Source organism: Grus americana, chromosome 5 (genome assembly GCF_028858705.1).
Source record: "Grus americana isolate bGruAme1 chromosome 5, bGruAme1.mat, whole genome shotgun sequence".
Taxonomy (NCBI): Eukaryota; Metazoa; Chordata; class Aves; order Gruiformes; family Gruidae; genus Grus; species Grus americana.
Genome location: NC_072856.1, coordinates 47739520 through 47766879, shown reverse-complemented (window position 1 = coordinate 47766879; position 27360 = coordinate 47739520). Strand labels below are relative to the sequence as shown.

At 38.1% G+C, this 27360-nt stretch overlaps 1 protein-coding gene and 1 long non-coding RNA gene across 10 annotated transcripts in view; one reads left to right on the top strand and one right to left on the bottom strand.

Annotated features, from left to right (window-relative positions):
• The window catches only part of NRXN3 (neurexin 3), a 1025935-nt gene that overhangs the window by 6053 nt on the left and 992522 nt on the right, over positions 1-27360 (bottom strand). The window lies entirely within an intron of this gene.
• On the top strand, positions 9868-25937 carry LOC129206882 (uncharacterized). Its single transcript, XR_008577309.1, has 3 exons — positions 9868-12631; positions 21872-21921; positions 23319-25937. It is a non-coding gene; the product is annotated as an uncharacterized LOC129206882 (long non-coding RNA).

Below are 27360 nucleotides of genomic sequence, written 5' to 3'. Positions count from 1 at the left end.
TCTGCTAAAAAATGAATAAAAATAATAGCATTTAAGTGCGCATTACAACAAATTGCGTAAGTGGGGAATTTAAGTTCCAGAAAGTCAGGGATAGGTAGTGTCCCTTTAAATGATTTTTCAAGATCAGAATTTTACTGTTCAAAGGTAGTAATCATCTGTGATTTTCATTCACCATCTGTGACATCCAATTGGAAAAAAATCAGTTTGGCAGCTTTTAATTGCTCATGTAGAGCTCTCAAGTGCCTTTGTTCTTAAAATCTATCATACTGGCACACAGCATCAGTATGCAGTTGATCTGCTACCCACTGGGGCAATATTTTGGGCAGTTTTCTTCCAAAGAGAAATTACTTTGGTCCTATTAATTAATTTTCTTGAAGGAATGAGAAATATCTTACATTTAATATGAAGACCTTTCTTTTGCCCCAGTAACCACTGCCTTTAAAACTAGGTCATAGTTCTACAGGTTTTGTTGCTCCAGAGGATTTGAGCCAATAATCAAGACTACTACAACTATAAAAACGAGCAAGGTCTTCCTGAAATGTTAAGAAAAGTTGATAGAGTTGCTATGGTAAGTGGGGTTTCATCTGAGTGATGGAGAGCAGATCAGAGCTTTTTGATTCCAGCAAGTCTGTTGGATGGAAGACAATAGGACAGAATCAGGAATGAGTTCTACAAAGTTTTAATCTCACAGTGTGTGTGAGAAGAGAAATAACTTTCATACCAGGAAGATAGGATTAACTTTGATTTGCCATACAATTATTTAATCTCATCTCTAGTTATATTCCAATTTGATGATCCATACTATGTTTGCCTGTATACTAAAGAAATAATGAACTCCATCAAGGAGTTCATTTCTTACATTTACTTAAGACAACATACTTTTAAGGAGTATCAGGGAGATGGTTGTAAGGGTGGTAACGAAGCTTTGATTTTTTTTTATTTTTCTTTCTGTCTGTAATGGAAGAAACTGTGAGACAAAAAAAAACTGCGTGGGAGAAGGTAAGTCAGGAAAAGCACTCTCGGTATCAAATCTGGCTTCTGTTTTACTGGTATGTTAGACATCTATGCAAAACTCACTGCAAGCTGCAAGCTGTAGGTCTACTAGGATGCAAGCACAATGAACACTTCTTGGGGTATGTGATTTATAGAGGAGTTAAAGCATCCTTTAAAATGGTGTGATAAAAATGCCACCCAGTTTAAAAGAAATGTGTTATTTAGGGATAACAGGGAATATAAATTCTGAAAAGCTCCCAGGAAAGTGTGAGAAACGTGATCACCAACATCTATGGAGGGGAGCAAGTGCAAACTTTCCTGTCATACCTGCAAACAGCTCTGCTACTGATACTACATTTCTACTCATAAGAGACACAAGGGGGAGTCTGATGACAGGCAGATGATAAGTGTGCGTGTAGGGGGAACCATCTTCCACAAAATGACAGCTGAGGTAGCAGGAAGCTGCCTAGACCCAGTGGTCCTTTGATGGAGAAGTGTGCCTCTTGCCCAGGGCCCCGAGTTTGTTTAAAGGTAAGCACTGAAAGATGTAAAAGACAAAGTGCCACTCGGTTGCCAAGAATATCTTACGTGGGACTTGGATCATGGAAGGTTTGCTATGGAAGGTAAGTGCTTTAAGGATTTGGATCTCTAGAAAAAGATAGATGAACCCCTGAAAAACCTTACATGACAATTTGGAAAGGAAATACATTTGAGACAGGTTTTATGTTTGAATTTTCCTATCTGAAGTTTTTTATTTGCTCAGTGTCTACCATTTTTTCAATTGCAAAATGAATGCTTTGCAGCTTGAATAAAACTTAGTTTTAACTTCCAAATTGTTCTCTGCTTTAAAAAAAAGGCAAGGTTGCCACCAAGTTTGGGCCATGGCTTTAAAACAAATATTCATATGAGACTCTGGATTATATTTGCGGATGATACGGCTGTTTCCTGGTAGTTACAGGTTTCTTTCCCCCTTTTTTCCTTTCCCCTGTTAAACACCAATTAACAGTATTCACTGGTATGCTGCAAGTTCAGGATTAATTTAGCAATCCAAAGATTTCACAAGGATTTTCCAGATTTATTTTTTACCTACTCTGTGCTTTCTCTCCTAAGCAGGGAATGGATGTTTCCCAAACAGAAAAAAAAGCATCTGTTGACAACACAGTATCAAAGAATTAAACAAAAGTGAAACAGATAAAATGGTTTCCTCTGCAGTGATATAGATGCAAAATTAGTTTGCCCATCAACAGTACAGTTGCAAAAAAATTCCCGAACAGCAAACTGGAAGCAGCACTGAGAGACCTGAGGTCTGTGAGGTGGGAAACCTTATACCGAGCAGCCCAGTGCTCTCCTTGGCCTTCTCATTCCACAAAGCAAACAGAGTGTGCATATATTCCTTAAAAGTTAGCCTTTAAATCTAGCACATATACTATTTTCATGGAGTTGTGCTTTTCTTTAAACTACCAAGATCATTGGGGATATAAAAGGTCTACTTTAGCCTTGGAGCTGCCCTGCTTTTTGCTTTATGAGCGTATTTATAGATATATAATTCCTACCTCTGGGGCTGATCTCCAGTAAGAGTTCTCTGCCACTGGAAAAGACAGAGTGTTAAAAATTTAATAGAAGCCTTATAAACTGTGAGGATGTTGTGGGAGAGTCATGAATGCAGAGGGCACCAAAAAAAAAAAAAAAAAAAGGAAAAAAAAAAAACCAAACCACCTGAAAACCTGTAGCAGCCACTGGCTTTCATCTTTAGAGCCAAAATTTCTTCCCTGGCATCTCAGGCATCAAACTGATGCAGGACAAAAGGCACACAAAAGCGAAGCCTGAAAGGTTCATCTCCTCCTGCTGACGCTAAGGGACACCCCCTTATCATCTCTGTCTTCTCCAGCTGTGGTTGAAGAGCTTTTAAATGCCATCCATAAAGGCTGCACAACTCATTCATTTCTGCAGGCACTTGGAATTCTGCATCCCAAGTTTGTCATTTTTATTTTATTCTTATGCTGTTCCTCTGAAGTTTGACTCCACTTTCAGTATGAAATACTTGCCACAGAAAATAATTCCTTACCTTTTTCCCCTCTGTATCAACACAATAATTCCTTATTAAATGACTGAGTTCATAAATTTCAGTCTAATGGTGTTTTAGTTAATTCTCCTTTGAGTCCTCTGAGGATAAAAAGGGGAAATTATTCAGAACATAGTCCCTAACTCACAGGAAAGATGCTGCTAACATGAAACCTAGTAGATGAATGCTCTTAATATTTTCTACTCTTTGCAGTCTGATTTAATTGCAATTGACAGTCAGTGTTAGAGAGAAAAACATCATTTCCACGATAGAATACTGCAACTTTTCATCTCAAATGTCTCCTTTTCCTTTCAAAGAATATACAGTCCTCAGAGTGATTAGGTAAAATGTACTTCTTCTGATGGAGTTGGTTGAAAAGCATTTCCTAAGCCCCCCAAAATATATTAAAAGACCTTAGTTATTGCAGTGCTTCCTAATACATGGCTCATGAGCAACAGGAACGTACTGAGTTTGAGAGGTCACAAATCCCATGTTAATGCTGGCCTGTGTTTCATTGCTGTAAATTCTTGGCCACCTTCATGCCGTTTCAGTGAAACAGATATATTTAAATAAACAGATATATAAACCTTCCAGAGAGGACCTGACATCGTGTCTGCAGGCAGGATTCTGGAGCAAAATGAAGTATTTTGACGCCCAGACACTGAGCTGCTCTGAACCAATTGAAACATGCCCTCTTCCATCTCCCATCATTATTTTAAACTCCTATGATTAATTGGTGACAGCTTCCTACTCAGCATAATTATTTGTTCCTTTTTCAGCATCAGTTGTTCAAGGGACTTAACAGTTGAACCTATGACATCTACTGACCACTATATCCTACTATGCAGGAATGGCGAAAACACACGTGCTTATAAGGAAGTACAACTTTTTCTTACTTTTACTCATTGCATTTTAAAGAAATTAATCCAAATCTCTTTTGAAGCAAGGAAATTTTAGAGGTTCAGGATGTGAGTTTCAATAGGAAAGTGTCTGCCATATGTGCCTTTTCTGGATGATATTAGTAAGCCTGATACTAGTCATACTATGATGGGTGTGTTTATCTGGTAAGAGTACACTTGAGAGTATCATTTAGACTGGACAGCAGGCAGATAATTGGCAATGAAGAAAATTGATAGAATAAAACATTTTCATAGGAATAAAGTAGGAATGATGCAGAGCTGCAGTAAGAAGACCCCGAGAGCTACCAAAATGGTAGAGAAGTCTCATTGGTTTTTTACTTGACACGAAGGCTACACCACCAGGCTACGTACAATTTAAGGAGCATGAAAGAAAGTAGCATTACTGGTGATTCATTCTGGGAAACAGAAAGGGGAAAGAAAGCGATAGAGAGGGACCGAGAAAGAATAGGAGCAAGCTACCACAGGTTCCTTCACCCCCTCCTCTGCACAATACAATCTGGTAATCGACAATATACAAAGAGCACATAACATAAAGGCAAATACAAACTGATTCAAAAATAAATAAACGAACTTATACATTTTTCCTAAAGCAAACCCATATACTAGAAAATAAAAATGCCACAGCAACAAGGTCAGAAAAAGGAAAAACATAACAAGTCATTCACTTTATCAGCAAAAGAAAGATTAAAACCTACGAGAACTGAAAAAAATGATGAAAATCAAAAACATTATTTCCTTTAAAAAAAGTAATCAAAAATACATAAAAATATTTAGAAAGCATACCACATTGATTTCATAACAGTCAACTTACATCAACAAATTGCCCGCATGTTTTTTGGCATGAAAGGAAAAATTTACAAAAGAAAGTTGTGTAAGAATGCTCTTGGTCAAGTAGCATTGCCACATTCTTGTAACTTGCTTTTTTTCGTTGTTGTTTCTTAAAAACTTTTTTAGCAAAATGTTTATTATTTCTTTTTTAATATAATTGTTTTACAACAAAAGGGCGATACAGGGAGGCAACAACACATACATCCACACCACATAACATGAAAAGAAAAAAATCTTGCACCTTAACAAATTTGAACTTGTTTTTTTTCTGCTGTTTTTTGGTTGTATTTTTTATCTTATGTAAAGTTGTTAGCATATTACAGTTGAAAAATCCTGTACATTTTATAGAATTATTTAATCTTGCTTGTTTGCATATCTACATATATAATGTTTTTCGAAAAGCAAAGTTTGTTGCTTTTTTGCCTTTTTGGTCAATTTGATATATATTTTTTTAAACATTTTCTTTTTTTCTATAATTTTTGTGTGTGTGTGTTTTAAGGAATGGATGACTGCACATAAAATTTTAACAATGCTAAAGAAAGGGGTGGTGGAGGGGAACTTATGGGAAGAAAAAATGCCTAGGGTGGATGGAGTGGGTGTGTAAAAATCTATGAGTGTACTACACAGGAGATGAAGATGATGGGAGTGAATGTGTAAGTCAGTTGCCATGTCCATGTAAGGGCGGTACGGAGTGATCTAGCAGCATTAGAGCTTCTGGCTGTAAGGAAGGGATGGGCAATATACAAAAACAAATGAGCATATTCATGCCCATCAACAAAAAGAAAGAACAGAACTCTAACATTGACAATTTCACAAACCCTAAGCTGCAACTTCTTCAACATGCAAGTTACAAAAAATTAATAATTATAGTATTAATATTTACATTTTCATTAAAGGTTCTCAAATTATAAAAACAGTTAAAACTTTTCCCTACTAAAATAGCAGTAAAAATACATAAACTAATAATAATAATAATTAATAATAATAATAATAATAATAACCAGAGAGTAAAACAAAAAACCAAGGAAACTAGTTTTATGCATTGGAATTAGAACAACTTCATCTGTAGCTACCCACAGCCTCCTTCTTCTAAGAATCATCTTTTCTGAAGTCCATCAAATTGACATCAGTATTCTCAATAATTTCAGACAATCATTTCTTGAGCACATCAAATCACTGTTTCGAATGTAATGACTGTGTTGGCACACCCTATCCCCACTCTCAAATTAGATTGCTTTTATATTCAGATTCTCTGGAGAATCTCAAAGATACAGCTGTGGGATTCTGCCAGTGAAGTAGTTCCTTATTTAAAGAGGGAAATAGAGGGAAAAATTGCAGAAAACAATTCATAACTCTTTTGTTTTGTTTATTTTTTTCATTATTAGATTGGAACAAACCAAATCTAAGATAGAAATTCAACCATTGAAAAGAAATACATCAAAATATAACTATGTAGAGATATACTAAAAAAAAAAGCAAAAAATGAAAAAGAGTACTTTGTTCCCAGGAAGAAGGGAGATAAGAACAATTGTGGGGTTTTAAAATTTTATTTTTAAAGAAAAAATTAGTCCACACACTTTCAAAGATGAACGAACCAGATGCACACATTGAAAGGAACAGACAAAGCAGTCTAGGGACACTTTCATCATTTGGACTTTTTTTTTTTTTGTTAAGAATTGGATTCTCTTCCCTTCCCTTTCCCTCCCATTTAAATTTGTTTTCAATTGTTGGCCAAAACCCCCACCACCCTCCAGTGTTGCTTTTTTTTTTAATAGATCTTTTTTTTAATCACTTCTTTTTAAAATAAACATGGAGAGGAAAAAAAAAGGACGTGCAGTCTGGATGTACGTCATAAATAGACATAGAAAAAGATAGAAGAAATTGGCTGAGATCGACAAATGGGTTATATAATAGCTTAATTTTACTGTAGGATGTTAATAATAATGCATGCTTAAAGTAAGTTGCATTTAGGGAAAGTAGAAAAACAGAACAGCAAGCAAGGATTTGGGGGGCGGGCAGGTGGAGGAGGGCGGGGGGGCAGGGAGGGTACCATCCATGCCTCTCCAGAAAGGGCAAAGCACATTCCAGCAGGTTCTCTGCATTTCTGGGGGAGGTCAGAAGGGGAAAAGGGTGAGGGCAAATCGAAAGCTGTGCTCGGACGCAGTTTTCACCCTGACTATGACCTTGTATTTGGATCAAACACTCAAAACTCCAGACTCCAGCCCTTGTCCTGGCCCTATCTGTCCAGGGCATTCCCGAAATGAATGGCATTTATTTTTCTGCCTAGTCAGACTGGGCTTATTCCCGTAAGTGCTGATCAGCTTGAGCAAAGGGTGAAGAATTAGTTCTTACAAACACACTCTGCTATGTTTGCAATAGGCTACGCTCTGCTATGTGTGAAAAGCTACAGCTGTAGTAAGTATTTATTTGAAGAGCAGTTATTCAGATGTCCTGTCCATGATTACTGCCAGGGGCCCACCAGTTAGCAGTACTTGGTACTAAGGCCGTTTGATTTTGCATAGGCAAACCTGCCACTGCTAGCATTAAGACTGAGACTAGTTTCTTCTGTGCTACAAAAGGATTTAAAGTGCAAGAACATATTACTAATCAGTTCTATTTGAGTCTTTACAAAAACTGAGTCCCAAATACTATATGTCCTAGAGGGGGCCTTGCCTTCCTCTGAATTCCCTAGGCGACACATATGATGTCCATATTTTTCTTGTATAAAGATCATCATCCTGGCATCAGAGTCCTTCTGAGAAGGAACTCAGGACCCCAGCAAAACAACCTGTTCTGTCTGATGTTTTAGGAGAGGGCAAACATTATATATAAACCTTTGGACCCTGCCCACGATGAATCTCTCCAGAGGATGGGGAAAGCAGGCTGTAAGCACTGCATGTACCTTAGCTTTCCATTAGGAATGCCAGCAAGATCATTTGATAACCTACCACCAATCAGTGGAAGTGGGTGGCTATCTCAAGCTTGAATTTCTGGGAAGAATGGGGCTATCTGCCCTGTGGATGTGGCCAGGGGTACTTTTGTATAAATACGATAATAAACAGGTAGGATGCTTTGGTACTTATTAACATGTGGAACAAAGCACCTCTAAAGCCAGTGAGAGATCAGTATTGGTCCCAGGGAATGATAAATAAGCATGAATAACAGAAAAATTAAATAGCCCAGATTGGTTTTAGACGCATTACTGAAAAGCATCCAGTTCTGAGTGGAGTTATATGAGAAGACTCTTAACTCCTACTTCAAAAGTGATGAGGTTGCGCTGACTACCAACACAGTACATCTGTAGCTGGAACGTTACCGTGCCTTTGCTGGAAGACTGCACTGGACCTGTCTCCTACATCCCTTTGGAAAACATGTTAGGAAGGGAACAGGTCCAACCACAGAAGAGGAAACCTGGTGAGGGTGATCTCAGGGACAGAACATGCAGGTTACAGGAAGCAAAATATTAGTCTACGTAGGAAATTTTGGGGATTCATTTGTGGATCACAAAAGATTGGCTAGGAATAGAAAAAAAAAAATGACAGAAGTGAAGCCTTTGCAGACCTCAGTGGAGATTTTTATTTGGTAAGGTTTCAAGGCTAGTGTCCCTGGACACTACTCCCTACCAGGATTCTGAGCCTCTGGTTTAATTGTACTTAGGGAGTTTCACAAAGAGGCATTTAAGCTTTGAATTTTAATCAGTATTTGTCATGACTTGCAGCTGGATTTTGAGAGTAGTGAAATATCCCCCTTCAGCACATTAGGATCGAGCGCCTTCTCTTTGACGCAAAACAGACTGTAAGGCGTGGGTCTGGTTGCCAACTGTGCAGTCTATGTCAGGCCACTCCAGCAAATATTTATGCCCTATTTGATGATAAATGCCCAACTCGTTGCATGAGGGTCTGGAAAAGCCTTTTACTGCCTAAAAGATCAAAAGAGCTAAAGAACCACAACTGAAGCCAGAGACACTTAAAGAGATGACAAGATTTTGTAAAGGAAATCTTGATGTTACACTTACAAGAGGATTTGAAGGGTCCTAAGCAATTTTTTTCTTTACTTGGTCAGTACAGAGGTGCTTGAACAGAAGCAGAGTTCTTTGGAAAATCTGGGTCCAGCAATTTCTGCTGACACTAGAAAAATCTTCTCCAGTCTTTTAAAAAGATCTAGCTGTTAATCGTCAAAACTAGATGTCCTAATTTGAAAATTGGATCCTAAATGTTTCCACATGAAGCTACAGAGACAATATTTTATTACTTAACATTTAGCAAATTATTCCTCAGAAAAGCAAAGATTAAAAAGTCTAACCATTGTAGCCTTTTTTTTAATTTCCAAAAACTTAAATTAGATTGAAGGACTGGAAATAGAGGCATCTGTACTATCAAGGCTTACAAGCTTCATGTTCGAAGGACTGAGCCAAGATAGCCAACTTTTTCAAATTAAAAAAATCCTCATTTTAAAAAGCAGACATCTTTACAAAAAGCCCTCTTTTCAGCGGCTTTAATTATAAAGTTGTATTTTATCATTTTTTATCATTTCCAGTTGCATTTTAAAATGCTGCTGGCAAAGATAATACATACTTCTGTTGTGTGATATAGCAAGATGATAGATGGTAAATTAGGATCTAAGACTGCATTACTGTCCCCAGGTTCATGCTAACCTCTGGAACTTCCATGTCTTCTACCACTCCAGTCCTCAGGCTCCATCAAGCTGACAGTTTATCTCCTCCCTAACACACTGAACTCCATGTTATTTGTGTTCTGTGCACTGCGACACAACTCTATCAATATATCTCATTATTAACCAGCTGTACCAGCTGCTGCTTCTGACCTAGTTGTCCAGCTATACTGTTGATGCACTTCAAATATCCAGGATTCCCTGCTGGCCTAATCATACATTCCTTCTTATTCAGGATATTTTTCTTTCTGTACTTTTATGTGCCATAATTGCAAAACAAGATGAGGCCAGGAATATTTTTTTTTTTTTTGGGTACAAGGACCTAATTAGAATGGCACCCAAGACTTTCAGTGCTAAAAGGGAGCATGCATTTCACCACTGCATAATCTGGGCTCCCAAACTGCTGTTACCTTTCTAAGCTTACTTTATATATCAAGCAGCACCCTTTTAGGGTCACTTAAAGCCATATGCATTGGGCAAGGATACTAATGACACATACTTCTAAGCAGCTCATACTACCAAAATATCAGTGAAAAGAAACAAATGGAGAATTTCCAGTGAAGTGGAAAGTGTTCAATTTTTTGTAAAAGGTTTACCCACAAAATAGAGAAAAAGGTACTGTTAGCTATGCATCTGCTTTTAGCTTCGTGTCGGCAGCATTTTTTCCTCTGGCTAGAATATTTTGGTAGCAGAAATAGATGTTAAATAGGTAAGGGGGAAAAAAAGCCCTGCAAAAACCTCCACTTCAAGCATATGTCTGTACACCAAGGAAGAGAAGAATCTTCCCAATTTTCAGTGATTTCACCGTAAATACATACACAAACACAGACTAAGAGACTTGGTTCTCTCCCTCCCCCTAAATCTTGGTAAGTACACTCTGCAGTTGTTTAAAAGTTACTGAATTTGCCTCTTCCTAATATAAATACTAGAAATGCTAGATCCAGCAAGAAACCCTCCTAAGAGCTATAGATGCAGCATGGCTTTTCTGATTGTCCACAACTCGGTCATTATCTGGCATAAGGGGAAAATGGGAGAAAAAGAGAAGGCAGGTGGGGGATTCTGGCAGAAATCTGGGAAACTTAGTATTTCTAGATGGTCCTTCCTGCTTGGAGTAGCTCCCCAAACCACCTGCTCATTCTTGCATGATTTTAACCTTTCTCAGACTAGTATTTTTCAAACATCCAGCCAAATGAATGCTTAGCAGACAACAAATAACAAATAGTTTATAGATTAATAGGAGTAAAATACTAATTTTCAAGGCAACCCCTCATCCCTACCCCCAACTCAAAATAAAAATCTGTTCCTGTGATTCCCATCAGTTATCTGCACTAATTTAAACCATAAGAGTATTTGGTTACCTGGTCCACTACAAAACACAGAAAGATAGGAATAGCCTAAGAAAATGAATTAGTTATATCGCTTCCCTTGCAGCAGCTGTTTGTACTGGCAAAAAGCTCTCTCATTCTAAGCCTACGGGCACATCTGAAGCTCAGAAATAAAAAAAAGTTAATCTACAGTAAGAATGTCTACATGAGCACCACTGACAAAGTCCCACAGGCCATCCTGTTTGCTTTTGTGTGTAAGAGTTAATTAATGAGGCTACTTTATAGCAATGAGCTCAAAAACTATCAAATACAAAAAGAACATTTAACAGCTATCAGAGCTAAGGGCAAAACTGCCACATCTCTCTAGGGTAAAGAATTTTTCACGTGTTTGCCATAAGCTTATTATCTTTTCACATTCCTCCAAACCAGAGTATATTGATGCGTCCAGTGCTAAGCAGCCCATCCAATATCACTGGCCTGAAAACATTCTTCCCATGCATCTCTACTCAACCACCTCTTTCTCCTGGGAGAAGGATCTGGTACGTTTTTTTGAAAGACTGAAGACTGGCATTTGTAGTCAGCCCAGCTAAGGGTTTTTTAAGTAAAGCTAAACTTAATTAATCCTAAAAGTCAGTCACATGGGAAGAAGCCTTCCTGAATCCTGAGGGATTTTGCAACCACAAACCAGATCCTCATATCGACTCCACATTATCCTGTGTGGGAGTTGTATACCCAAGTTAACTGATGCATAACAGTTATTCCTATCATCTCCTCCATTCACACGTAATTACTCATGAATATATTCTTGTATTGGATTCTTTAAGAAGACATCAATTCTGTGAACTGCAGAAGTAGACAGGACCCATTTTCAGTGCAATATTTTTAATCACTTGGATGCTAGGCTACACTTGCCATTTCTGTTGAAAGACCTTACAAAGTAATTTGATTCATCCCTCAGGTAGCATAAGCACATTACACTCTCAAAGTCTGTGACTTTGCTGCAAATGACTCAGTGGATGGGACTTCCTCCCTTGCTTTGGGAAAGGAGGATCCAAAGCATAGTAGATTCACTGTCAAAAGGTTGCTCTTGCAAAGAACTTAAACTTCTCTTCTGATGGCAAAGTAGTGATCCTAGCTCTGCCCTCGATAACAACTCCTCTTCTTTTAGTATTTCCTGCTCCTCTTACAGGCATAAATCAGTGCTGAGAAGAACCTGCATTTGCAGCTTGTATCCAGAGGTAGCTGCTGTACTTTTTTTTTATCTTGGAGCTGTAAACAACACAAAGCAAAGCAAAACCACTCAAAGCAAAATGTTGCCCACTTCTTGGATGGCTGAACAGTCCAGGATCATCCCAGGCATTACTTATCTCTCTGGAAGACATTCAAGATCTAAAGCATTTCACTTCGTAAGTCTCTTTGGTGAAGCAGCTGTGGCTTATTCTTGAGGATACATGGGCAACAGTACTACTACAGACCTTTAACAGTGTACACACTGGACTAAGGAAATTTGTTTTACAAGCTGTAGAAGAAAACAAGGGTGTTAATGAATGTGGATAAGCTGGACTATACAGACATGGTGATGAATTCCAACTAAAAACTATACACGATTTCCTTGGAAATCATGTCAAGCCAAATACTGCAATTACCAAGAAGAAACAATAAACCATGTCCATTTGGCATTGTGAATATCAGTAAAATGTAGAGTGAAGAGAATTTACAGTGTGATGGCTGGGAGAAGCTTACTCCAGCAGGTTCTGAACAAGATCCATTTACCTGTGCCTTCACACCTAAACTTATTTCTTTCATTAATGAACACTACTGAAAAGGACACAGTAAGTATCTGCATGTTCTCTTCTATTGAGTTTGAGCACTTTTACATCCACTCCTAGGGTAACTGGGGTGGAAGAGTTAAGAATCAAAGTGACCTATTCAAACTCATGTAGAAAAACTGCGACAAATCACAGACTTATAAGCACATCTTCCAAATGATGACTTATCCAGCGCTACAGCCCTGCTCATAATGTTACTTTTTGGGGGGTTTGAATATCAAAGTATATTCTTTCTGCTGTGGATTAACTTGGAATAATGTTATTCCCATATCAAAACTGCAAGAAAACAAGCAAAAAAAACCAAAACAAAGGCAGTTCCCATAGTGGAAGTTAAATCTTGACAGTGCAAAATGCTACTGGGGAATTAACTAGCTTGGATAAAACCCTGAAGAATGCAGAGAAAAATACCTCAGTGTCAGCTGCTGCAGTTCAAATGAATTAGACAGGAGTTAATAGAAATTTCTGATCTGTAATTTTCCTCATGCTACAAGAAGTCTTTGGGACTTCAGAATTAAGGACAAGCCCTTCAGTATTCTCCTCAGCCAAGAACAAGTCAAAATTAATACAAGGGTTGCCTCACAGCCTCACATGCTGAAAAGGCTAGGCCAAGCTCCCCATTTGCAAAATGAGCTGATGTTGGTTACACTAAGGCTTTGTATAAAACCTGGTTACCTGTAGAGGAAAAACGTTACTTAAGAGCCTGCTACCGATTAGAAAATCACTACCCACTATAGACTGCTGATAGGTTGTACCACATTACCATTGGGAAGTGATAGAAAATCCTAGGTAGAAATCCTGACATTAAGTAAACATAAATAAATACAGGCACAACTCTTCCTCTGAAAAGCAAAAAAAGGGAATACCAATCTTTTGAGCAGTACATTACGTGTTGTTCTCTCACATCAGTTCAGAGAATGCGAGATGCTCTTTCCTTTTGATTGTACTAATGTTTAAATGCACCAGAATCCCCTTGAGACCTCAAGCAGAGGTGTTTGGAGACAGAATGGCAATGACTATTAATCTGTGCTTTGAAGTCAATTCTCCTACTAGGCAGCACTTGTAACTGCATTAGAAATACAACAGAGCCAACTAATGTATGAACTATCTAACTCTGAAGCACGGCAGGGGAGCCCTTTGTATAGCAGCTTTCAACGTGTGAGCTAGTTCTGTCCATCATTTGGAAAAGACAAGAGGGGATAGTGCAGTGATTCAGGCATTTTGGGATGGATTTTTGGCAGGACTTCTTGTTTGTTTGGTTTTATGGGCAAGTTTAATACTAGCCGGGAAGTGCAGAAGCATAAAGAGAAGGGGTTGTTTTTGCAGATTTCCTTTTGAAAGTTCAGGATTACAGTGGTGAAAGGCTGCTACAGGCAAGTTTGAATCCTCTTTTTCAACATAGTGAATGACTGGAATAAACTACTGTGATTCAGAAGCCCAAGCTTTAAGCTGTTTATCAGAGGTTGCATTCTAGCAAGAAAGTGGCTGGGAAGGGTATTTGCTCTGTTTTCATAACAGAGTGGATTAGAAGAGAAACAGATCTCATTCCAAAAGTTAACCTACTTTAATATTGATGATAATGATGTATTTCAGAAGCACAGGTAAAGATAGTATGTCCATGAATAAAGCTGAGGAGCTGGACACCAGAATTCTTTAGGTTCATTCAGACTTCAAGGACTTTTTGAACAGAAATTCAGGATGACTGACTTCTGCTACTGATTAATTCTGCTTACCTCATTGGTAAGCTAGGTGGCTTTGGCATTCTTTCTCCCTTATCTTCACACCATGATAAGATAATGTATATCCCGCTGTCACAAATGTTTGTTTTCTTTGTTAGAGGAGTAGGAGAAGTAACTTTCAAAATACGTGTGGTTTTTTTTTTTAAAAAAAAAAACCAACCCGAACAGTTAATATTCATAGACCAGGGCAGGTCAGATTGCTGCAGAATCACTATTTAAAGAGATATCTAGTTATCCACTTGAATATGTTTTCCATATGACTGCTTACTGTATTACCTGAAAGATTTAAATTTAAATTTTAGGGTCATTGTTAGAAAATCAACTAAAAGATGACTTTGCATAGCTATTAACCATCATGTCTGAGCTTCATGGTTTAGTAATTCACAGGAGCATAACAATCATGAGTACCTGTGAAATGAAAGTTAACTGCAGATCAAGTCTAATAGGTTGGAAAGTTAATTAAAAGCAGCTAAAAAAAATCTTATCATATTAGGCTTTCCTCTGTTATGAAGTAAGACATTATATGGTTAGATTTTAATAGGAAAGTCTATTACTTTCTCATAGACTCCAATTTCCTTTATCTGTATGAGACAAAATTTTCTCATGCAGACTTCCTTTTTCTGATGAATTCATTATTCCTATTCATATTCTTATTCTAATTGATGGTCTTAAGCACAATCAAAACAGAGATGGAACTGGAAATATTATGTTAAAAGAACAAACACTTTATTTGGGTAATTCTGCTATTGGCAAAACTTGCAGCTTTGAACTTTGTGAATGAATTAAAAAGGTGTTCAAATTCTAACCTTAGTGCCCTGAGATTTACTGACTTATTAGGGTATTAATGAACAGCACTGGTTTGAAGTTAGAAGAAAAAAGTTTCACCTTCAAAAGACTCATTATAAACACTTGCACTTGTGTGGGTCCTTGCTTTCCTTTTGGAAAAACATGGACAAGCACATGGACCATCGTTATGCTGGAGAAGAACTGGCAGATTTGCCCGTTATTCCCAGTGCCTGAACTGCTAGTCTTTCATGGTAAATTTAAGTGTTTAATGCAAAGTGGCTTCTTTTCACAACCTTCCATGGCACTGACATCCATCAAAATGAAAGCGTGCCAGAAGCCAAATTATCAACCGCTTGGTTTCTACTACATGTTACACAAGTACATGCAAAGCAGGCTCTCCTCCTCAACTTCTAATCATTTCAGGTGCCTCACTCTTGGATATGTGAATGCCCCATTTTTTCAGAAGTATGTCTTTGCTTCTTTATTTGCTAATGAATCCATACAAGACACTCAAATAACTTCGACGTAAGTCGCCATTGCCGCATTATAGCTCCATCACAATTCCTTATTATTATCTTATTTCACTGTCTGGTGATTTAGTAGTGGTAACCTCAGCTGAAAAACACAGAGAAAGGGAACCAAGTGGCAATTCAACATATAACTACAAAGAGAAGAATTCAGCACAGGACTAAGCTTTGGGATAAGATGACACCTGTGTGTGCTCTGTCTTCATAAGTATGGAGGCAGTGCATGCAGTTAACTGGAAAAGCACTTCATTTCTGCTCTTTCCCAGATATTCTACATACCAGCTCTCTGCCAACCCAAGTTTGGGATCTGAGAGTCAAGTTCAGGTCTCTTATCATCACCACTCATGAGGAAAGACTGTAGGTCAATGTCTGCCCTCAGTGACCTTGTGGCTACCCTATAGCCTTCAGTGGTTTTACAGAAATATGACTGACTGACCTTGTACATTGGATGTAGGTAAATCACTCCACTGGAGAAGCAAGAAACAGATTGGGACACAGCCCCTAACCCCAGCGCTGTGCCCTACAAATCCTCTTCTTCATGCATCTCTCGAGTCTTCTCCATGTTTCTCTCAACTAAAGCTTGTTAGTGAGTCACCTAAGGAAGCGTCCTTCTAACCTCTCTGATTACGATATTTATAAAGCAGAGATAACAATATTCAACCCTCTTACTAAAGGTCTGAAAAGCTTCTTTTTAACACCTGCAAAACCTTTTTGAAGTCTGAGATAAACAACGCTACTGAAGTACTAACAGAAGATTTCTGGTCAAACACGGTACCTGACATATAGGTCTGGGCATTCTGTCAGATAAGACCAAGAAGATCCAGAACACTATCAAGTGCAGAAATAAAAAAGGAAGTTGCAGTGACTTACTTTAAAGACAGAACATATCTTCTAAGCAAAAGGAGGATTCATTTCGGGTCTCTCTGAGAATACTAATGTGCAGAGTACAGACGCACCAACTGGCCTCAAAAAAGTTAGTGAAAGTCAGAAGTTGCCTGATCTCAGAAAACCAACAGGCATTTCACATGTATTCAAACCATGTAAAATCAAGTAGAGCATTGTAATTGGATACAGTAAAAAATGTAGATGACATGCACCTTATAAAAGGAAGCTGTCGTACACTACAGCTGAGCTTTCAAATGCTCTGGCTAAAGTATGTCTATGTTAAACCATACAGATTTTTTTGTTTCCAGACTGTGATTTAAGGTCTGGCTAATTCTATATAGTGATTTTTTTCATAACTATACAAACTCAGCCGTAATCCTACAAACTGCTAAATACTTTCTACTTTCATTAATCCCAATGAAAACTGAAGGCACTCAACATCTCATCAGGCTGCCAGTTTTTCCAGCAATGTGGTTAATGTAATTAGTAATTATGCATGCACATGTATATATACAGGAATCTACACACAATTTTTTTTTTTTTTGACCATGAAAGTATTTAATTTGCATCCAAATTCCAAACTGCTATGGAGATCCAAGTGCTGACTGCTTCCTTTTCCAAAAGAAAAATCAACAACCCATTCATAAATGCACCAGACAAAAGGTTTGGAACAGAGTTATAAACAAGTGAGGAATGTGGTGAAAAAGTTCTGCTGTTGGATTTTAAGCCTATTATCAAACACATCTACCAGGAATTCCTTGTGCACACACATTTTTTTTCATGCATGCAGTGAATTGCCTAATTCACTGTTTCTGATCTGATGTTCAGTTCTGTCAAACCATCCTACAGTGGAAACTTAAGAGCATGATTTGCTACTCACTTGCAGCAGTTTTACACTGATGATAATGCTTATATGCATTATTGCTAACTTACATTCAGACTAAGTGAGAAGTAGAGCATGTGCAACATTTCTTACAGTACCATCACAGAGAGCTGAAATGTGACGTGCAGGCCATCTCCTGGGGACCAGCGCAGGATATTGCCAGCACTCTGTTTTCATACCTAAGATATTTGCTAGAATAACCTGAAATCTGTCATCATATTACATAACTGAATAACATTTATGTTTTTTATATATATATACACTCAGACACATATATATGTACTATGTATTACATACATATAGATATGTTTATACACACACATATAGACATATGTATGTATAAACATATATATATATCTCCCTTAATTCCTATTTTAGCACCTTTCCTAGTGCTCCAGTCAGAGACGCAGAGCTCAAATTTCTTGGATTTTATAAAAGGAAACTGCATTTGTCATCCCTTAATCCTCTGTTGCAGAGAATCTCTTTCCTCCGCACCAGTCCCCTATGGCTATTAAGCTTTCCAACTATTTTCAGAACTCGGGCTCTGTATAAGCGGAGGCTTCACTGTAATGGAGCAGAGAGATAACAGTGCCTCTCTACATGGCTTTGTCACTGCTACCCCTGAAATGATGTGTACAGTTCTATGCATTTCATTATCAGAAAAGAACAGCAGAAGACAAAACAAAAAGAGAAAACTGATAAAGAACTGCTGTTCAACAAGGAACAATGATCATTGCTCTAAGCTGATGTCTGAAATCTTTAACTTCACTGCAGATAGCTCAATCCTCTTGTTTTTCATTTGCTGAAATCTCCCTTGAATAAGAAAATTAATGTAATATGACACACGGCAGTAAAAGCTGTCATTGCCCTAACATGACTGGATCCCCAGAAAAATGACCTCCTGGAGTGTGTATCTGACAGAAAGTTTAAGAAATCTGTAGGATCAAACTGCAATCTTTGTTTAAAAGTGAAGGAGAGATTAACTGTGGTTTGAAAGTGAAAGAAGAATTAAGACTCCAAGGTCTTATTTCAAGTCCTGCCATTCAGACAGTCCTTAAGGGCCCGGTCCACAGTAGGATTAACTATCTCTTGTCAGCATATAAATCTAAAATTTAGATCTCTGAAGCAAGTGCTCAGCTGCACTAATATCCACAAAGCTCCTCTCAGCCGCTGGGAAAATTATGGCAATATAGCTATAAAACGTTGTTGGAGCTATTGGACATTCACACATGCAGCCACGTCCAGGATCCAACTGCTAAAATTCATTTTAAATAAGCATGTGGAATATGTAGCTGGCATCTGAGATTAAATCCCAATAAAATACAAGAAACAATATTGCTTTTATAGGGGCTTTAAGGCAAAAGCAATATGTATCAATACCAAGTGATATTCCAAATATCATCATAAAGCTGGGCCTTCACAAAAAGTATGTTTCTAAAAGTATTCCAAATGGCTGTTACCTCATTTGGTGGTCAGACTCCTAATTAATTAGCTTTAATGGAAGCTAAGCAAATTTGCTATGGAAAATGAAACAAAACTGCTCAAGTTCCTCAGGATACTTTAATCATTTCCGTGTGAATATAGCGTGCTTACGCGAGGAGCACCAAGCCTGGCAGCTTTTAAGAGTTTCTTAAACGACTTGAATTGGCAGCTCGTGTTTGGACACTTGCCACCTACGAGACAGGCCAACAGAAAACTTGTAGCTTGTCATCAGGAAGGAAAGGTCATCTGGGAGGCAAAGAAAAAAAAAATCTCCAGAAGAATAACAAATCTACTAGTTCAATATATATGAGGTGTAGATGACTGAGATTCATTTTTCCTGTGCTATCAGTTCTTTGTGTTCGCTGTAGAAAGCGCTACCATAACGCTCATTCTTCAGCAGAGAACTGTGTAAATATCTTTTCAGAGGAGGTAAGATAGGGAACAAACTACCGCACCAAATTTCCCTGCTCTTCCTGTATGGAGGAAGAATTACTACTAACAGGGTGAGCTAGACACACAAATGGCTGCTTTCATCTTTAAACAATCCTGTTATTAGAATAGAGGTGCTCCAGGCACAACATTTGCAGTTTGTTTTATCAGCTGTTTCTAAAAACACTGCCTTAGTGAAGGAGACTTTTTTCCCCCCCTCTCTCCAAAATCATTTTTGTTTGCTTTTCCTTTACAAGGGAAAAATGATAGATATGGAAAACAGCATACGTGGGGAAGATCACATAGCTTCAGGGATGGACTTTTAGCGTTGCTATTCAAAATATAATGAAAAGCTATGAATGAAACAACTGAAGGTGCTGAAATACACTGGCCCAACTCCTTTGATAAATGTAACCAAAGGTTTTATTCTTCTAATGCAATTGGTACAGAGCTAACTTTCCCTATGGAGAAAAGTATGGTTTAATGTTCTGGAGAACCGAATGGAGGAGAAAAGACGTTGAAAAACTGAAAAGGAGTAGTAAAAAGCTCCCAAGTTATTTAAAGATAAAGGTTACTAGTCATGTTTTCAGAAATGAAAAAAAAGAGAAAAATGTAGTGAAATCCCCCCCAAATACTTATGACTACAAACCTCAAACTTAGTTTGTTTTGTAATAAGATACTTTGTCAGAAGGTGAATGCTTAATTTTTTTTAAAAATTTTTTTAAAGCATCAATTTCAAAATGAAAAGGTATTTTAAGACAAAAGTTGAAATTTGCATTTTAGGAGTCATAAAACATTTTCTCATTTTGCATTTGACACAGACAGCCCAGAGGAAACTAGATGCAGTCCCCACAGTACTTTGCCAACACCAAATCTTCACTTTTTATCAAACAAGAACTAGGGCACAAACACTTACAACTACCGTCCAGTCTTTGTATGCCTTTTGGGCTTATACAGCGTGTTTAAGCACGTGAAGTAAAGGGTTTCAGGCAAACCTGAAAACTTCTTGATTATCTTATCAGAAAATAAAGCTCAGAAGTCATTCGTCATTTCATGCTTTGAGGTCACTCACTCTACTGCTGCGTGGGGCATGTCGCCGCATTTTTTCCATGGGAAGGCTACCCATCAATCACCAGAATAAGGGCAGATCTGGTAGTGTGTCCAGTCTACTATACAGAAAAATACTTTTTTTTGTTTGTTTCAGATACATACGTACTCCTGCTACACTGCCAAGTGTCTTGACTTTCTCTCCAGCTGTCAAACCATCCTTAATCCTCCCCACAGGTCTCTGAGACCCCCCAATTCCCCAGCAGAGATAAGCGATTCAGAACCTTGTCAAAGGCACCTCCCTGTTGTGAGTTCAGATGTCTGCTGGAGGTCCTCTATTTCAGATTGTGCCCAGACCCTGAACCCGAAGACACACTTGTCTGCACTCACAAAACACCTCTCCCAAAACACTGGGATGTTCTAGCTGCTTTCAGAATTATACAAAAGCCGAAGACATGAATTAACAGAACTTAACAGGAGTATGAAAAAGAGGATAAGGCAAGATTCACTCTATTTGTTCCACATTTGCTTGTAAAGCTCCTAAACAAGTTTATTCTACTCCTCTATTTCAGTTCCCCAAAATGCTCCTTTTAGTCAGAACATAAGCATAGATGTATAAATATACACACATGTATACACAGAGAGAGGGCGTGCGTGTGCACGTGCTTTGCAATATAATAATGATCCGTGTTTACACACTAAAAGAGTTAGCATAGAGGAGAACCACGGATTCTAGGGGAAATACAGATCTCCAGGCACTCCACAGCAGACTTGTTGCTTTATGGAGAGAAGTGAAAAGAAATTAAAATTATATTTTGATACACTAGAAAATAACCTGAACTAATTATAGGGCTATTTTTGGTCTTTTTGTCTGTTAAATATAAAATTTATGAAGCCCCGAAGATTTCAGCAGTGAAAATCAGTAGTTGCTAAAACTAGTATCTAAAATCAGTCATACTGGTTTCAGTACCAGGGAAAAAAAAAAAAAAATTATTGACATCCATTAAAAAAAATAATAAAGCTCAAAATTGCTTTGCACTTCTGCTGTCCCACGAAGACAGAACAAGTTTTTTCCCCTTTTTGATGCCTCTAACATTTACTGTTCTGATACTGGGATGGAATGAAACCAGTGAAGAGACAAAAGTGTTAGAATTTTATTGTTGCTAAAAGAAGCTAATTCTGAGATTTTGTATGTTTGTCTGTGAAATAGTTGTAGTTTCTCTTGAATGCCAGAAGAGGAGCTAATGATCCTTATAACTCGACTCCATGGGACCACACAACTTCAGTTTTTATGAAACTCAGAAGAAATAGAAAAATGAGTCCTTGAGTGTGGCTCTTTTGTAAGGTTTTAGTAATGTATTTATTAGCACAATGAAAATGCAGAATAAAATGTGTTGTCAAATTAGTGGACATCTGAGATTTCAAATCAAGTCAGTCTAATTATTTTTATTTTTGCTTCTATCCCTAGTTTCAAAACTGCTATGATCTTTGTCTCCTGCTCCTCACACAGCATTTAAGGTAAGTGTTAACACTCCACATCGCTCAGGAACTGGGATTCCCAGCTGCTTACAGTTGGGATAAAGCACTGATGTCTAGCTCTTCTGATTAAAAAATTGGAAGTGAAATAGAGAGGCAGAATGAAGGTAAGGTAAAAACCCCTTTGACATAATTATAAGCTTTGGTATCGCATTATCTACTTGGATTGAAAATGGAAGTAGAATAGGTTTTCCTGCTCTACCGAGGTATCATTCCAGGTGTTACAGTTCATGTGAACATCAGTACCTTTGGGCGTCTAATACATAAGGCACCTTCAGGTCTAGGCATGATAATCAAAAAAAATACATAATAAAACCCTTTCGAAGCAAAATTGTATCTGTGTCCCTAGTATCTCTAAATGCTCAGCATGTTTTCTCTCTAACAGATATTATATATCTTTCAGAAATCAGATAGTTTCTTCTTGTTTAAAGCTAACTAATCAGTTGCTATAGACATTTAAGGGTCTAATATACATACATTTGCTTTTGATGCAAAATCTGTTCCTGAGTCATGTGCTAGCTCTTCTCTTCCACTGAATGTGTCATTGGCTATTTTTTCTTTCTTTCCCATATATTTTATGAAGCTGAAAATCAAAGCTAACAGGGACAAAAAGCAAGTCCCAGCAGGTTGAAAATATCATATCTTAGTATTTTAGACATGTGTCAGCTTGATAACATAGGCACAACACTAGAGGGATTGCCAGAATATGACAGTGCACATGGCTTCAAGTTTAGAGAACACGCTTTAAAAAAAGACTGGAAGGCAGCAAGGGCAAGGTAGCCAGGCTGTGGGTCTGATCCTGATCTCCTCCTCATCTTAAATGCAAAACCAGGGAAACTTACACCAGCTAAGTCAGGCTGGAGAAACGGTGAAGTTTTTGAAGGAAAATTCTGATCAAGATGCAAGTTCAAGTTCTGGAAGTGCTGATGTAAAAGATCTGTATATTATAGTCCACTCACGACATTAATTAATGTAGCCTGAGCGGGGTTTGTTCCATTGCATATGTTAACTCTAGAGGAAAAAGTGATATTTAATGGAAATGAGGCCACACCGATGTTCCCTGACATGAAAATATTTGGCTTTTGTATCCCTCACTTGCTTCTCTCTGCATTAACAGACTAGGATTTCTATGTACTTCATAAAAATACGCAATGATGTTACTTGCCACAGCAAGTGAAGGTAGGACTTAGTACCAAAAACCTCAACAATGACAGTTTACTTCTACGTGTTTGGTAGCTAGCAGTACAGTACCATTTTGGTGTATTGCATAGCAATTTGCACCCGAATATCAAAGGCCATTAAAATATTAATTACATTTTCTTTCTCATTATCTCTACCCTCATTTATCTAAGAAGTATTTCATCTACCCTGCCTTACAGGTGGGGAAGTGAGCAACATAGCTGCACAGTCACAGAAGGAATCAACAGCAGAGCTGGGAGCATCACATCGGAGTTCAGGTTTTTCACCCTTGGCTTTAACAACTCAACCCTCAGCTCTCCCCCTTGCTCGGTGACAAATGTCACAAGACCTGAAGCCAGCAGCCTGCGCTGAGACAGAAAACAAAAGTATGAGCTAACTATTTCAAGTACCAGAAATCCATATATACACTTAGTGGGATAAAACGGAGCACAACGGGACCTTCCACGGCATTGCCTGTGTTTGAGTGAGCCTCTCGCTGCCCGCAAGCAGAGGGCTACTCGCAGGCACGACAGAGGCTACGTAAGGCAAATCAAAGCAACCATTCAGCAGGACGCAGCAGCTTTGCCACAGCCCGGAGGTTACTGTCCTGACGCCTGGACACTTGATTTACTCATCACAATAGTCCAATATGAAGGTTACCCTGAACTTCATGATGCAGCGGGCTAAAACTCCGATTGCTTTGCTCCAATAACCTGCCACTTGAGCTAAAGGAATTTAAAGGAATTATTTCTTTTCCTGTTAGCCTCACAACAGGACTGTTCTGGTCTATCTGACAGAGGGCAGTATTACACAAAACCATGAGCTTGTTGATTATAATATAATTTTACAAGCAATTGCTTTATTTAAGCAATTGCCAAGAAAAAGCTTTAGATTTGGTAGGAATTAATAGTTGTGAAAAACAGTAAAATCTAAACGAAGCAAGCTTTAAATATTGATTAATTTTTGCTACAATTAATAGCACTCAGTAATGTTTCTCAGACCATATATGAAATAAGAAAACTGAACTGAGCATAAGATCATTGGTTCTTACTGGTGAAAGAAAAGCTATCTTCTTTTTATCCCTCTGCAAGCACAGGAAACATATCTTGGGTAAGTTAAATGAAATAAGTAAATGAAATAATAACTCCATGCTGGAGATCTGAACATATCCTATCGTTTCCCTCTTCTGGTAACTCTTAGCTTCAACAGATAAGCCTTATATTGTTCTCCTGTGAGAAAAGTTCAGAGATTTCATCATCTCATTTTCCCTGTAGAACAAATGAATTCCTGTAAAACAACTGGGATTTTAGATAGGCTAAAAGTACGTGTAAGCATGCTTTTTGTGCTGTCCTGAACGCTATCTGCAAGGAAACTGGCTGCCCCTTCGTCCACTAACTTGAGCTGATCCACTGATGCCAGCTGATGCATCCTAACACACTGAGGCCTTCTGTGCCACTAACACAGCTACTTCATTCAGCAAGAACAGAATTAAGGATACTGGGGAATGCACCACTGTACAAGCCAGAGGATGTTTTTTCTATATAGTGTTTCAAGTCTAAGCAGACACCTGAGAACTCAGCTTGTTTTCTTCTGCCTTATGCATTGTTGCCTATTTACGATGCATATGGCAGAAGACACTCCAGATGCGTTTCCAGAATTGTGTTCAAGTTATACAAGTAAACGTCAGCAAAACATTTTTTACCAGCATCAGTAAAGAGGCAGACATCACACAGTAACAAAGAGAAGACTGACTCCATAGAGTGAAGATGCGCTACCTTTAGAAACCTTAAGTACATCCTACATTTTTGTCTCCTAACCACAAATGAACTATGGACTGTAGGTTTTAGAAATAAATTCACATAGTTATCATTTCAGTTGCATGTGCACAGTGATATTCTTTTCCAAGGGCTGCGTTTTATAAAAAGACCTAGGTAAGCCTGCACCCTGTGTAGCATTTCCTGGCGCCTACAGCACAGATAACAGGAGTTCTTACTCTAAAGACGTCAGCGTGCACATACAAATCTCCTAAAAAGCTGTTTAAGAAGTCAGTTTAGCATTATGCCAGTAAACCATTCCTAAGAGTGAAATGATAAGAGAGTTTGAAAACTTTCCAGCTGCAAAATTTGTCTTTCTTAAGGAACTGTGCGGACATCCTGCGACTTCCAGCCCAAAGCCTCGGGGTGACACTCAGAACGTCATTCAAAGCTTGGTGCCCCTTTGTGGACCCCCCCTTGGGCAGGTGGGGAGGGAAGGAGGGGAAGGGGAGGGGAAGAGGGACAACAGAGCGGTGGGGAGCTGAACACCAGCTTACGAACAGAGAACAGAATCACATAACAACACTGGACCAATGGACTCCAAGACACACTGACAAGACAGATGGACACAGACAAGACGTAAGATCGCTACTGAGAAATAAAAAAAAGAGCAAAAAAACCCATAAAATAAAGTAGATCTATAACGCTGAGGCTGCAAGAAGCAGCTGACAGTACTGGCATAACTCTTCCAAAAAGACGAAATTATAATACAACTAAAAAATTAAAATTGAAACGATATCCCCCCAAATCATACACTACGGACTTGCTCGGTTAGCCTGAATGCGTAGCTCTGATGAAACACAAGACGGCGTCATCACAGCCCATGCACGGATTAATGAAGGCCATGGTTAGTTAAATCAGCTAAACTACAGCATGCCATAAAAATGATCTTGCACTGACCCAGAAATAAAAGATACGACAGATACTCTGCATTGCAATAAAATTCTTTTTATGCCATCTGTGGTTTGTAGGGCTTTCTTTGTTGGAAGAATTTTTCCTGGGAGAACGCAGGGGTAAAGGGGACTCTTTTTCCTTCTGGGTGTTTTTTCTCTGAACTCAATTAAAAAAAGAGGGAAAAGGGAAAAGACAGGATAGAGACTTTGCAGAAGTTTAAAAAAATGTAGGGAGAAGAGAAAATAGAAAGAAAGGACGGGTAAGAATCTTCATTCTTTTGTACACAACTTTCTTGGGATGTCTGAAAATGTGGATTTCTTAAGGATGGCAAGAAAAGATTTTGTTGCCTTTATTGGTTTGCAGATCTATATCTCTTTCTTGAGATGATTAAACGATTATTTTGTTGGAAGAACTCCAAAAATATAAATTGAAAAGTACAGCAATGATTTTAAAAATTAAAAAATAGCGGTATGGCACCATTACGAGCCAAAAAAAAAAGGGAAAGAAATATAAAAGAAACTAAAATGTCAATCACCAAAAATTCATGCGGCACAAGATGAGGTGAAACGACAGAAAATGTTCTTCAAATATATACAATGTATATATCTATCTATATATACACGGTGTATATGTGTATATATCGATGGATATACCTGTATAATTTTTTTATTCTCCCTGCCCCACCCTACCCAAGGCTAATCGGTAGATGAAACTATTGATTAAAAGTAAACAAATAAATAAAAGAAGAAAGAAAAAAACTCTAACAAAAAAAAAAACCAACATGCTTTGTTCACCAAGAAATAACAATATCATGCATCTGTCCACGCCAGCGGATGCCAGGGTTAGATGAAGGCATGAATTTCTGTGTAAACATGTGATTGGATGATAGGGACTACTGCTGATATTGGTCATTTATTACTTTAGTATATACACATATAGATATAGATATATAAGCACGCTGTATATAGTGCATATACAGATAAAATATCCTCATGGGTGGGGCCTTACATAGGAAATAAGACCAATATGCTGTAAACCAAACTGAGTATAAATTCCTAATATAAAAAAGAAAACAAAAATTCCTGTAAGTCATCTGCATGAATGATTAGTAAAACTTGTTCATTTGTTTTTGTTTTGGCTGTAAGACCGTAGCTAGGAAATTCCATCAAACAAGTGATGCTATTACGCCCTGGGAAGTGCCGTGGAGGAATCCTCCTCCTTTGGGTCCGTATGGTATTCAGCCTGTGAGATGGGAAGCCTACTTCTCTGTGAGGCATGTGCCCAACTTTGAAGACCATTTCTTCTCACCATGAGAAATGGAGCAGGACTCGTTCTGCTTGACAGAAGAAGAGATTTGGGGTAACTGAGCACTGGATTTATGGGGGATGTTTTACCAAGGAGAGCAATGAAAATTCCCTAGGTGCTTCAAGAAGGTTGATGCAGTTTATGGAGGACAATAGCCAAATCATCACTTCTCCTGGTTTCTTCAGTCAAGGTTTCTTCACTTCCAGCATACTGCTTTTTATACTGTACT